Source organism: Microtus ochrogaster, chromosome 26, assembly GCF_000317375.1.
Source record: "Microtus ochrogaster isolate Prairie Vole_2 chromosome 26, MicOch1.0, whole genome shotgun sequence".
Taxonomy (NCBI): Eukaryota; Metazoa; Chordata; class Mammalia; order Rodentia; family Cricetidae; genus Microtus; species Microtus ochrogaster.
In genome coordinates, this window is record NC_022025.1 from 8,693,829 (window position 1) to 8,708,325 (window position 14,497).

Genomic DNA, 14,497 nt, shown 5'->3' on the forward strand with positions numbered 1-14,497 from the left:
GGGGAGAAGGGTGGGAGGAGGGGGAGGGAAATGGGAGGCTGGGGGAGGCAGAAACTTTATTTTTTTTCCTTTTCTCAATAAAAAAAAAGAATAATGAATGGCCTGTTCAGTTTAGGTATTCCTCCCATTCTAAGAAGAATACTTAATTATACCATAGAAATATGATTTAAAAAGGACTCAGATCTAGAAACACTGTTTCTAAACCCAGCGTTCGAGTACAGTGTGCGCAGCACTTAATTGGCAGGAGTACGCAGTGTTCCTGCTAGGAAGGACTCTTCGGACTGTGCCAGACTCAAACCCATGTTTCCCCTCAGTGACACACCATTCTACAGCAAACGTTTTTATTCTTCTGTTTGCCAGGCTAATATGCGTTTGCAAAATTCATGTGACATAAGAATATAAGTAGCAAAGGAGAAAGGATTCCGAAGTTCCTCTCTGCCTACTTCACAAAGGATGACCAAGCTGGGAGTGTGCAGGGATAGAGTGTCCCCCTATCATGCATGGGGTTCTGGGTTCCATGCAAGGCACTGAATACAAATTAAACAGGAGTAAAAGTAATGGCTTCCAAGCAAATATGAGTAAGTTTTATGGATAGTAGAAGTTCTGTGTGATTTTAAATGTTTCCATATGTCATTATTTCGGAAGATAACATTACACGAAGTTTAATGTTTTGTTTGGGATCACTTGCGACTCATCATTGGCGAGCCGTTCCAGAGATTGCTGTGTGATTTGTGAGGTCTGTCCTTATAATTGAGCAGTAAAACCCAAAATGACTGCCAAGTATTTCCTGTGTCTTTTCGGCGAGTGACACAAGTAAGAAACAAGTTGCTGACTGAGGAAAATGACGCCAAAGAACCAGGGCATTTCTTTATTAGTACCGGATGGAAGAAGCCAGGCAGAGAGGAAAGGCTGCTGGTGGAGGCTTCCCTGGACAACAGCAGTGCGGAGGAAAGAGTTAGAATATTTACCAATTGTAAAAGCCAGCCTATCGGCAAGAATGAAGTACCCATCCAGGGACAGCACAAGAAAACACAGTAACATGCTGGGAACATGGTATGGTGACTAGCGTCCTTGGGCTGCCCTGGATCTTAAAATCCTATACAGCAACACCACGTTCCTCTCACTTCTGCCCTACACTGCCATCTAGTGGACAATGGTCTGCCCGCTCCTCGGCGAATCTGCTTCAGAGGATGTGATTGATGGTCGGGGCTTAGGAGCTGAGTTCTAACAATCTGTGTTGTGAGAGGGCCACTTGTTGGTTCCCAGCTGCTCAGCCCTGAAAACCACACAAACTATATTATTAAAATCACTGCTTGGCCCATTAGCTCTAGTCTCTTGTTGGCTAACTCACATCTTAATTTAACCCATTTCTATCAATCTATGTATCACCACGTGGCAGTGGCTTATCAGGAAAGATTAAGTATGTCTGTCTCTGGAGGCTCCATGGCAGCTCTCTCCTCCTCTACCCTTCCTCGCCCAGCATTGAGTTCTGTCTTCTCCGCCTACCTAAGTTCTTTCCTATCAGGCCAAAGCAGTTTCTTTACTCATTAGCCAATGAAAGTAACACACAAACAGAAGGACCTCCAACACCAAATACGGCCATAGAAACTCTGTGACAGAAGGCATAATCACCACAGACTTTGACGATCCAATCACTTTGACCTAAAGGAACCAGTTTTTCTTGAGTTGAAGTTTGAAGCCCATATCTGTCTCTCATCACAGCACAGCCAGTACTTTCCTGGAGCTGGACAAGAACTGTCGGGACTAACCAGGTGTGTAGAGTCTGGTCACCAGGAGCCGTGAGGTGGAGAACACTGCTTATGATGGATAAGCCCCAGGGGAAGGGATCTTCTGCCTGAGTAAGTGAGGGGCAAACTAAAACCATGTCCACTGGGAAAGGGTATCAAAATCAGGAAGAAGGAAGAAGCTGCACGGTGGGAAATGGAGGCGAGCCTCACAACAGTTCTCCTTCCTTCCTCTCTCCTTCCCTCCCTCTCTTCTGCCTCCCCCCATCTCTGTTAGAGGCAGGGTCTCATTACGTTGCTCAGGCTGGTCTTCAACACATGGTCTTAAGTGATCGTCCTGTATTAGCCTACCGAGTAGTCACTAAAGGCATGTGCCACTGCACCTGACTTTCCCCCTTTTTCTAAAAATACAAAACCCAAATAACAGTCATCATCTTGATTCAGCGCACACACACACACACACACACACACACGTGATGAAACAAAAGTTTCATAGAACATTGTTTAACCGTATTATAGACAACACATTCAGAAGTGTTCTGTTCTACCTTTTATCAGGCCCACATACCTGACAGTCAGGATAGTTGCTAAGCAATGCATCCCATCAACATCATCGTCCCTCACACTGGAGGCCAGCCCTGTGGGACCACTGTCCTCTCTCAGTGCATGACTTACTCTTTCATTAAAGCACAGCAAATGTTCAGGAAAGAACTAACGTTTTTAAGTACGGGATGTGTAAATTTCTACACTGTAAATATGCTCATGTGATCTATATTTTAGTATGTTCTAGCTTACCTCATTTTTATTGTAGCAAAATATTTATAGCCTAGAATTTGCCCATTTTGGCAAGCTTTAAATACACAGTTCTGTTGCATTAAGAACATTCACTGTTTGGCCACCAGAGCTTAATCGTTTTGGTGAATGGAAACTCTTTAGCGACTGAACAGTAACTCTCCCTCTGCTCCCCACTCCTCTAGTTAGCACCATTTTACTTTTGACCCTAGGACAGACATTTACTCTAAGAATCTTCTGTGAAAGGATGACCACACAGCCACACGTTATCTATTTGTTATGGGCCTGGCATCAAACACCGTGTGTCTAAAGTTCTCTATGTTATGTATCAAATTTCCTTCCTTTTACCGAGGAAAAATGTAACGTGTGTGTGTCTACATTTTGTTTTTTCAGGCCTCGATGGACACGTTATATGCCTCTGTTTCCCTTGGGTGCTGTGACAAGGCCACCGTGAAGAGTGTAAACAACAGTACTGTGAGCACGTGGACATGACCACGCCCATGGGCACGTGTGCACAAACACTGTGGTGGGCACGTGTGCACAAACACCGCAGTGGGCACACGTACATGAACACCGCCTTGGGCATGTGTACACAAACACTGCCGTGAACACATATAAACCAACACCGTGGTGGGCACGTGTGCACGAACACCTTCTGAGGAAAGATTTTAAGAATTTTAAAGAATTCTAACTGGAAAAGGTCCAGTTAGACTGGGAAACTGGACGGCTTACTTACTAAGCACAGGAAAAACCCTTTTAGGCCGAGAGCTATTAATGACAGCATTAAAGGTTGTGTCTGGGAGCGACAGCAGTCTTGTAGGTGAGCTTAGACAGGAACACAAACTGTTTATTGTCAGTGCACTCGAGCTTTATTTTGAGGTCAGTATTTTCCACAAAAGCCCAGGATGGAGATTGTCCCCTATTGTCCTGGATGTAAATCAACCTGTGCTGCTCAAGCGTCCTGCCACAAAAGAGCAATATGACTGATGACCGCTTTGGTGACTGTTAGGGACGAGTCCTCGCTTTACCCCAGGTCTCCAGCGTCAACTTGATTTACCTTCTCTCAGAATTATTGTCTTGTCCTTAAATAGTCTGACTAAAACCAACTACAATCAAGACATTACACATTATGCACATGTATTAAAATGCTATTCTGCACTGCATAATTCTATATAACTGTTGACTGAGGTTTCTGTCCTACCCAGGTCCCTCAGTCATTAAGTCCCAAAGAAATCACACAGAGGTCAACACTGGTTATAAACTGATCAGCCTGGTAGCTCAGGCTTCTTATTAACTCTTTTTTTTTCACTACTAAAATTCAATTTAATTACTTAGTGACTCTTATCTATGTTAGCCACGTGGCTCAGTACCTTATTCGGCGAGGCAGTCACATCTTGCTTCTTCTGTGGCTGGGTCACAACTGAAGACTAGGACTTCCTTCTTCCCAGAATTCTCATGTTCTCATTGACCCACCTCTGCATCATGCCTGGCTACTGGCCAATCAGCGTTTAATTAAAATATAATTGACAGAATACAGACCATTGTTCCACATCACTTATAACTACTCCATCAATATGTATGTGTATGTATGTATGTATATATATATTTAACAGTGTTGGTGATGTGGCTTGGCAGGTAGAGTGCTTGCTGGCAAGTTCAGTTTTTGGGACCTACATGGTAGAAAAGGAGAAACATCACACAAGTTGTCTTCTGACTTTCACATGCATACTGTGGCAGAGACACATGCACATGTGCACGCGTGTGTTCACACACACACACATACACACCCTCAAGTAAACCTTTAAATAATGCATAAAGGAATGTATGTAATATGCCAGTTACTAGCTAAGTGATTTAAGTTCCAAGACATCACAGGGTAGGTGCAGTGTATTTCAGAGCCAGATTTTGAGACCAAGTTTGCAGGCATGGTATTGATTAGGGATCGATACCTGTGGAAAGGAGGTGAAGGAAACAGACCTCTTAGGGAGAAGTTGACCTACAGTACAGACCAATAATGTTGACCTTACAGAGGGTTCTGGAATGCAAATGGCCTGCGAGAATGGCCCCTTGGTGGTTGACCAAGGCACTACAGACATTCCTGGCTCATACCAGGAAGTCTATACAAGACGCACTGGAGCAGGGCTGCTCCCTGAGTAAGACACAAGTGGAAGCTAACACAGTCCTTCCTGGAGAGAGCTACAGGCAGTGGTCTCCTAGCCCCACTTGCAAGAAGGATGCTTTTGTGCTTAGGGACGAAGAGGACCACTTGTAACACAGAGACAGACCTGATGAGTGACTAATAGCCTTAGGGTTCAATGAATGCAAACCTTAACCTGAGAGTCAGAATATAGGCAGTAAATGCATGAAAGAAAAGTTCCACCTCATTTGAAATTATATAAATGAAAGCAAGGAAACAATGACTGTCACTGTCTATGATCATAATCTAGGAGAAGGAAAACTAGTAGAATTGAAGAGGAGTGGAGTCTGGGTAAACAAGTTTTCTTAGGAAATTACTCGTAGGAGGGCAAATCGAGGTAACATTTTGAGATAGTCATTTTTGCAATGCACTTGAAGATCCTTAAAGTACATGTGGCCTGCTAGCCAGGTGTAGTAGTGATCTATTGCTGTGTTACAGACTTCTCCAAACTTAGTTATTTATAACACTGAGTAGGCATTGTAACACCAGAGGAATTTGGAAATGGTCAAGACATGAGCTGGATTGCAACCATCAGAAGCCCTAATGCATGCTGGGACATTTGTTGCCAAGATGGTACACCCTTGTGACCAGAGGCCTCAATACCTCAATGCCCACTGGCAGAAGGCCTTGGCTTGGCTGCAGGGTTATGTTTGCAGGCCACTTGCACATCACTAGGACGTTGTAGGAGACTCTTTTTAGTGATCCAAGAGTAAGAGGGCAGCCACAGTGTCTTCTCAGACTACTCTCAAATGACTTCATTCATTAGAAACAGGTCACCAAGTTCAACTCACACGTGAGAGGCAGGGACAAGGTCCCACAGAACACAGGATAACCAACAGTATTGTAGACAGTTATAAAAACTAACCCAATTTGCCAATAACCACGAATTATTTTTATTTCTCCCAAATGCAAAATATACTCAGCACCCAGGTCTCCCAGAAGCCACGCCCTTGTAAGGCATTCTGCACGGGCTCCAGATGTTGACACTTTATTAATTCCCAGGTATGAAAGAGGCTCCCTGGAAACAGTCGAGTTCAGCTTCACAAACACTGTAGCTGTCAGTCTGAAGGCATGCGAGTGCAGAGCAGAGCCAGCTGCTGCATCTACTCATTTGTTCTGTCAACGCTCAAAAAGGGAGAAACATGGCCCTCACATGCCGTGCAATCAGCACGTGTCGACTGTTTATTCCCTAACGATTTGTCTATTGAAATGGTAAAAACTGCGTCAGAAAGCATTTCGAGGAACTGAGTGCCCACGAGAAAATTTAAAAGGACGCCTGAATTAGATGGTGACGTCAATGCAAAACTGAATTGTCTTTAGGGACAACGGGATCATAACCTTTGTGATATTCTTTTCCATTAGACAGAAATACGTAAGGGGATGTAAGTTCACCATGCCGAGGATAAATTCAAATAATATCAGGCTGGAGAGATGGGTCAGTGGTTAAGAGTACTGTGCTGCCTTTGATATTTACTATTATTTTATTTTTTGTATGTGCTTTACATATGTGTGTGAGGGGGGGTCTGCATGCTTGTCTGTGAAGTATGTGCCTTCTCCCCAGAAGGCCAGAAGAGGATGTAGGATCCCTTGGAATCAGAGTGAGAAACACCTGTGAACCACCATGATGATTGTTGGGAATTGAACCTGGGTCCTCTGGAAGAATAGTCTCTTTCTGCTCGAATATGAGCCACCTGCTCTTTCTCGAGCATGTCGGCTCTGCTCAGGATCTTCATGGCGTAGATGTGCCCTGTGTCTTTCTTCTGGACCAGCCGCACCTCTCCGAAAGCTCCTCTCCCGATCACCTTCAGAGATTCAAAGTCATCCAGGCCAAGTCTGGTCCTCTTGAGGCTTAAGAACTCTGTTTCTTTACGAGCATATTGTGATTGGCGTAACTTTTTCTCCTCATCTGCCAATCCTTCTTCCATGGCCACTTCTAATTTCTTCTGATTTCTCTCTCTTCATGCTACAAAATCAGGTTGCTGTAAAAATTCTCCAGTATGAGCTTGGCCACAATCACTCTCTCCCTGGTATGGTTGCTCATAGGAAAGGTGGTTGTTGCCCCTGCAGTCATTTCCATAGTAACAGGAACTGGCCGGGTGCTGCAGCTGCTCAGCCTCCTCAGCCACCATAGCCGGTGGCAAGCATCCACAGCACCAAGCCCCGCCCCGAGAGGCGGGGCCACTGTGGAGTCTTGAGTCTTGACTCCAATTTTTTTTATGTCAGTGTCAGGCTGTTTTGTTGCGACAGATCTTAGCACTGCTCAGAATGAGGCGTTTTAATGACCTCAAGTTTCATCCTTTTCTGGAGCTCGCAGGCCCGGAGAGATGGCTCCACAGATAAACATTCTTGCAGCTCTTGCAGAGTACCTGAGTTCAGTTTCTGCTACCCACATCTCAGGACTCTGAAGAACCTGTAATTCCAGCTCCTGGGACTTAGTACCTTCTTCTACTCAATTCAGGCACCCACAGACATGAACACACACACACACACACATCAGTAAAAAGAAAATTCTTTAAAAAAAAAAAAAAGATTGCTGGGCTGGAGAGATGGCTCAGAGGTGAAGAGCACTGGCTGCTCTTCCAGAGGTCCTGAGTTCAATTCCCAGCAACCACATGGTAGCTCACAACCATCTGTAATGAGGTCTGGTGCCCTCTTCTGGCCTGCAGGCATATATGCAGACAGAATACTGTATACACAATAAATAAATAAATCTTTAAAAAAAAAGTTGCTTGGGCAACTCTTGTGTTTCAATATGCCTTTCAGAATTATTTCGTTCTATGAAGGATGTCATTGGTACTTTAATGGGGTTGTATTAAAACAAAATTACTTTGGGTAATACAGATTTTTAGAAAATCAATATGAATTCTTCAACATGAGGGAACTCTATGTTTGTATAGGCTTCTGTGCACGTGTCTCCTTCAGTTTCTTTCACGAGTGTTAATTTGTATTGCACTTCAGTTAAACTCACACTAGACTTTTAGATTCTCCTCTCCTCCCCACTGCTCTCCCCTTTCTTCCCCTTTCGTCCTTCACTCCCCATTTCTCTCCCTCCTCCCTCTCTTTTCTTCGTAGTTACTGTGAATTGCATTATTTTCACATTTCTCATAATTCTTGTTACTGTAGTGAAAAATGCTACTGATACTTACATGTTAGTTTTATAACCAGCAACATTACTGAATTTATCGCTTTTTTTAGGTGTCTGAGTTTTCTTTATCTTTTTTTTAACTTTTTTTAATGGCCAAATTTCTTATTTAATGGTTTATGCTCCGTAACATTTGTTTTATAACAACATGGTTTTTTTTTACTTATTTAAACTTCTTTTTTCCAAATTCCCACTCCCTCCCCTCTTCTCACTCCCCTCTCTCTCCCTCCCCAGATCCTCCCACCCCACCCCCTCCATTCCTAAGAGAGGGCCATGCACCCCGCCCTGTGGAAAGCCCCAGGCCCTCCCTACTACATCTAGGTTGAGCAAGGTTTACATTCAGAGAGAACAGGATCCCAGGAAGCCGGTGTATGGAGTAGAGACACATCCCAGTGTCACTATCAGTGGCCCCTCAGTCGGCCCCAGCTGTCAGCCCCCTTCAGAGGGGCTTGGTTGTTCCCATGCTTGTTCACTCCAGTCCAGTTGTGATGGAGGAAGGTCATTGGTTGATTAAATAAAGAAGTTGCTCGCCCTGATAGGTTAAAACATAGGTGGGAGGAATAAACAGAACAGAACTCTGGGAGGAAGAGGAAGTGAGCTCAGAGACTCGACAGCTCTGCTCTCTGAGGCACATGCGATGAAGCTCTGACCCAGGATGGACGTAGGCTAGAATCTTCCTGGTAAGCCAGGGTGCTACACACAGATGATTAGAAATGGGCTAGTCCAGGTGCGAGAGTTAGCCTAGAAGAGGCTAGATAGAAATGGGCCAAGCAGTGATTAAAAGAATACAGTGTCCGTGTAATTATTTCAGGGCATAAGCTAGCCAGGTGGCTGGGGTGCTGGGGACGCAGCTCCGCAGCTCCCTATTACTACACAGTTGGAGTTGGTGAGCTACCATTAGCTCAAGCAAACTGTCTCAGTGGATAATCCCCTTATGGTCTTGAATTCCTTGTTCATACTCTCCCTCCTCCCACTCTTCAACTGGATCTTGGGAGCTCTGTCCCACGCTCCAATGTGGTTCTCTGCCTCTGTTCCCGTCTGTTGTTGGACAAAGGTTCTATGGTGATATTTAAGATAATCAATCATCAGTCTGACTACAGGGTAAGGCAGTTCAGACACCCTCTCTTCTATTGCTTAGGGTCTTATCTGGGTTCATCCCTGTGGGTTCTTGGGCATTTTTCTAGAGCCGGGATTCTTGCTAACTCCATGATGGCTCCCTCCAATCAAGATATCTCTTTCCTTGCTCTTTTCATATGAAGTTGAGTATTGTTCTTTCGAAGACTATGAGGAATTTTGTTGGAATTTTGATGGGCATTGCATTGAGTCTGTAGATTGCTTTTCGTAAAAGGCCTGCTCTGGTGGAGATTGCTGGTTCAGGCCTGTTCCACTGGAGGTTGCTGGCTTGGTCCTGTTACCTCAGAAGTTGCTGATTTCCGCCCGGTCCTGTAGAGGTCTGGCTTGGGTCAGCTTTCTCAGCAGTGGCCCCAATAACAATTTATAATCAACACCTTAAACAATATTAAGCATCCATAATTCACTGAATGACCAAAAACACCCATCGGACCTTTTGGGAATGTGGGTGTTTCCTTTAGACTGTTTCATGTTTTCTGGGGACCCTGGAGTGTTTAGGGACCTGGAGAAAATTAAGAAATTGGTCAAATTCTGGCTAAAACAGTTTTGAGGCTGGACCATCTCAGCCAACAGCCTGGAAGCTATTCTGTATGTGGAGCTCTGAGAAAGCTACAAGAGAAACTCTCTGAGAGGCTGGATCACCTGGGCCACCTACTTCACTGGTGTCTGGTCCTGTGCTCTGAAAACGCATAAGCTTTCAAAGGCAGCACACATATCTGCGTTAACACAAGTATGAACTGCGTGTTGTACACAAGCCAGCAAAAGATGATCTTTCTTGTTCTGTTGTATGTTTGAACATACAACAGGTGAAATATACCTCCCCTGTCTTGCTGTTATTCCAGGTTTAATTCTTCCTATCTGTAGCCAGGATTTTCAGGGTGTCTTTCCCCAGTCACATCTGACTTGATCAGCCTTGAAAGAACCCACACCTCTTTTACAATGTAACGTATGTTTGACTTAGGGCATTGTAAAGATGTATAGGTTCGTTTAATTCAGTAGTTTATAAAACTCCAATGTATCTCTGCAGCTGCTGTTGTTTATCAGAAATCAAAAAATCAAAAGACAACACAACACTGTGCAGGACCCAGATTCCCTGTGTATTTCCCACAAAAGTAGTATTTCAAAACTACTTTTGACTATATCCTTTTTCTTTTATTTTTAAGCCCACACACATTGCTAAACACACTGTAGCCTATTTTAAAGGGTTTTTTTTTTTCTGAACCTCCTTTACTTCATATCTGTAATCTTTCCTGTCTGCATGAGCAAAATCTTAAACTGCCAAGCAGCTTAGCTCATGCTGTGCTGGCTGCTGTGGCCGGGAAATGTGTCTGTACCGTGGCCTGCATGAGAGACCGAAGGACCAGGAAATCACATTTGACTACATTTTTGTGTGTATGGAACTTTTTAAAAAAGCTTTCTCAGGTCTGATATGGAAATATGTCCCAGACATTGGATGTCGTTTTTAGTCAGGCTTTTCTTTGGGACACCATCTCACAGATAATGACATGGAGACTCATTATTAATTATGAAAGCTTGGCTGACAACTTAGGCTCATTTCTAGCGAGCTCTTATAACTTTAATTAATGCATTCCTATGCATCTATGTGGTGCCACATGGCTTATGGCTTAAGTCACCAAACTCAAGGTAACAAGCATGTGGATCAAATTGCCAAGAAGTCTGCTATTTTTAACCCAACTTAGGAGGCAGTTGCTGACCATCTCTTGGGCGCACCAAATAAAAAAATTAAGCTTACTTCAAATATGGCTTAAAAAAAAACAAAACAAATATGGCTTAAATTGTAGTAGGCGTCTTATTCTCGTCCTTGGCTGTTGGGATTAACAATCTCTGGAGGCTTTTCAAAACAGATCAGTTATTATGAGATGAAGTCCCACTGGTTTGATTTTGCATCCTTTAATTCTTACAGAAACAACCTAAAAGAAAGTGATAGGAGAGACACGACATGAGCCAATCTGTTATGATTGAGCTGGCCTTCCCTGTCAGCACCCTGTCCCTTTAAGAGACAAGCTCTGCCCACCTCCAGTCTCTCCCTCCAGAGGCAAGCTGGTCTCAGCTCCCCCCCCCATCTCTCCCCTTACCATTTTTTCTGAAGAGGTAGCCCTCTCTTCCTTCCCTCCTTCTCTCTCTTCCCTCTGTCTCTCTTTTTCTCCCCCCTCCCATGCCCTCCAGAACCCTCTAAATAAACCCTCCATGCTCAAGCACTCTCTGCATGGCCTACCCGCCCCCCACAGTCCCCCATCTCCATCTCCACGGGACCTGCCAGGGTCACTCGCGCTGGGAATCTTTCACAATCAGCCTTGGTTTATTTGTGTATTTGCTACTTTTATTTTCTATTTGCTGTGGACGAAGTGTCTGGTAAGAGACCTTAAGGAAGAAAGGCTCACCAATATTCGATGCTGGTCAATTTTCTCAGTACTGTGACCAGATAGCTAACAAACTTAAAGATGGAAGAGCTTATTTTGTTTCAAAGTGTGCAAGAGTTCAATCTATCACTGTCGGTACAGCTTGACGGCCAGAGTGTGAGGTGACTGATCACCCTGTGTCCTCAGTCAAGGGCGAGATGAAGGCTAACACACAGCTACTTCCTCCTCTTCTTTCACTTTCACTCAAGAAGCCAGCCCCCGGGATGGTGCTGCCGGTGTCCCCTGTGCACACAGCTTCAGCCAAAGCATTCCGGAAAAGCCCCCCAGGCATCTATAGGGGCATCTCCCAAGTGATTCCAGTCCAGCACTCCTGACAATGAAAACTCCCCACCATAATTTGTTCAGCTTGGGGATTCCTTGGTCCATTTTGAGGTAGAATCTTGTCATACTGCCCATCCTGACCTTGAATCCAGCAACTTCTTGTCCCAGCCTCCCGAGTGTTAAGACCACAGGTACACACTTGGTAATCCATTGGCTTTGTTTGTTGCTTTGTTTTGTTTTGTTTTGTTTTGTTTTGTTTGGTAGTTCTCCCTTCCTCCGTTCACCCTGAAGGAGTGGCGGGCTCCAGTAATTAATTAATCCCATTCTGGCCCTTCTCTGACTCTGCATTTCCTCTTTACATTTTTCCTCTCTGAAATAACTCCCCAATGAAGTTACCTTGGATTCTAGGAACAGCGGGACTGATAGTTAAACACCTTTATAGCAGGGAATGAGGCCTCGAAGGGCAGATACCTACATAATGAGCTCACGGACCCAAGTGGGGGCCGTTAAGCTCTGATGGAAGCAGAGGCTGCCCTGTCAGAGGGGCACATCAGAGACCTGCATTGCTCCTCTCCAGTCTTAGCAGCAACAGAGCTTTCTTCAGAGTCTGACCGACCAGCCCACCAGCTCCCCTTGAAAGCTAGCTGCTCTCGCAACTGTACAATCCTCCAGCTACCGGTCCTTCCCGGCTGCCTTTGCTTCTCTCGCACACGTTTCTTACATTGTATCAACTAGACACCCACCTCGCTGTACCCGAGACACCCACCTAGCTGTACTCGAGAAGATGAATCTCACTTAATGAACTGGCTCCGTTAGACTGACCATCTGTGTGGCGTATTTTTGATTACCAACCCAAGGCACAGCCCACAGCGTGCACTTCCACCCGTGAGCGGGTGGGCCTGGCTTGTAATGAAAATAATAAACTATCCGAGAAAGACTAGACACAATCTAGCTAAGTGCAGTTCCTCCAAGGTCTCTCCATTTGGGTCCTTTCTTGAGCTCCAATCCTGGCTTCCCTCCATGATGTGAGCCAAGTGAACCCTTTTGTCCTCCAATGCAATTTTGTTTAGTTTTGTCTTATCGGAACGAAAGGGACAATCACAACACTGCAAACCCTTGGGGTTCTGCCAGGCTCCCTGAAAATGCCACCCAAAGTCACTGAGCTCCGCGTTGGTCTTCCCAATCAAGCTGTCCCGAGTAAACGTTTCTCGCTGCTTGCCTTTAATTGCCATGCTGGGATGGGCGGTCAAGTTCAGTCCCCTGTGATGCTTGAGTTTTAGCGATAACATTTTGTGGTAGCTTTACCGAGAAAGGTGGTTTTGAAATTATCAGTTTGTTCCTTTTCTGGTTTGTTTTGTTTGCAACAAGGTCTCACTTAATAACTCAAGCTGGAATTCACTCTATAGTCAAGGCTAACCTCAAACCGATAGCAATCATCACACGGTAGCCTTCCAGCTGCTGGGATTATAGGTGCGAATCCATGCCCAGGGGTCGATCTGCTTCTTACTCTTTGTTTCAGTTTTCTTCATCTTTCCCCTGTCAATAAAACTGGCTCCAGCTTCACGCACGAGAAAACTGATTTTGCTTTATGGAATAAAGCCTTACCCCAATTCCAAAGTGTAAAGTGAAATCAGCTGAGATCTTTAAACAGAACTTGGTGGTAAACAGAATTTTTCTGATCCTTGACAAATATAAGCAAAGGGATTGCTGTGCTTTCTGTAAGTGTTTTTATCGAACGTGCTCAGCTGTAATGAGGCCCTAGAAAGTAAAGACCGCTTACAGGAAAGAGCACACTGCGAGCGAAAATGGCCCACCCAAGGGGCATCATCGCCGGCACCGGAGGAAAACCACATCTCCCATTCCCAGGAAACTGGGGCCGCAGCTGACACCAGAGTCTATGTTTCTTATCTTTCGTCTTTCTGTGCTGGGTGAAACTGCACCAGGTGGAATATGGGTGACAATTTCTCTTTCTCCAGTTATGCCCAGGCTACAAGTAAATGCTTTTGTCCACTCCTAATTACGCCAGGCTGTTTCTTCATGAAAGTGAGCATTGGATGAGATGCCAAACAACGGCAAGGGTTTCTGGGAACGGTGGGCCTGACCATAGAGAGAGCTGCTGGTGATAGCATATAGGCTGACAGTTCCAGAGTTTCTGCTCCCAGCTCACCAACACCGGACTTAGAAGAGACTAGCTCTTGCAGCAGGAACCCTGTGTTCTTCCCGCCCACCCTTCCCTTCCTTTAGCCAGCACCCATGGCTCTTCGCCACCTTTGACAAAATGGAAAGCTATTTTGGAGTCTGTAGAGCAGACTTGTCTTGTCTCCCTGGTGAACTCCTGTTGGCAGGGGACAGCAGGCTTTGCTTTTCTTTTGTTTTCCTTTTCTTTGTGGCTTTTCGCCCATTTGCTGCTTGTTTTCTGGGGTTGTCTTATGAACAAAAAATGGGGCTTCTTTCCAACTCTTTGAGAAGGCAATTAAGATGCTTTGTGCTTTGTTTTTGATTTGGGTGACTGTTAGGAGTCAGAGAGAAACAGATGTACTTGGAGATCTGTGCTGTGGTTCGCATGGGAACAAAAGCACTAATTCCTTCCTAAGGATCTATAGAAGAGTTTTGCTTATGACTTGGTGAGAGATGACTTTCCTGAGCTTCTCAGCATGGCTCATGTGACTGCGTGTGCATACAGTGCGCATACGGCTGTGTGTGCATAAGGTGACAGATATGACTGCGTGTGCATAAAGTGACATATGACTGCGTGTGCATAAAGTGCACATGTGACTGCATGTGCATA

The 14,497-nt window shown here is 44.9% G+C and overlaps 1 pseudogene; it reads right to left on the reverse strand.

Moving 5' to 3' along the window:
* Nucleotides 1-6,233: 6,233 nt before the first annotated feature.
* LOC113457406 lies at nucleotides 6,234-7,217 on the reverse strand (annotated as a pseudogene).
* Between the last annotated feature and the right edge of the window lie 7,280 nt (nucleotides 7,218-14,497).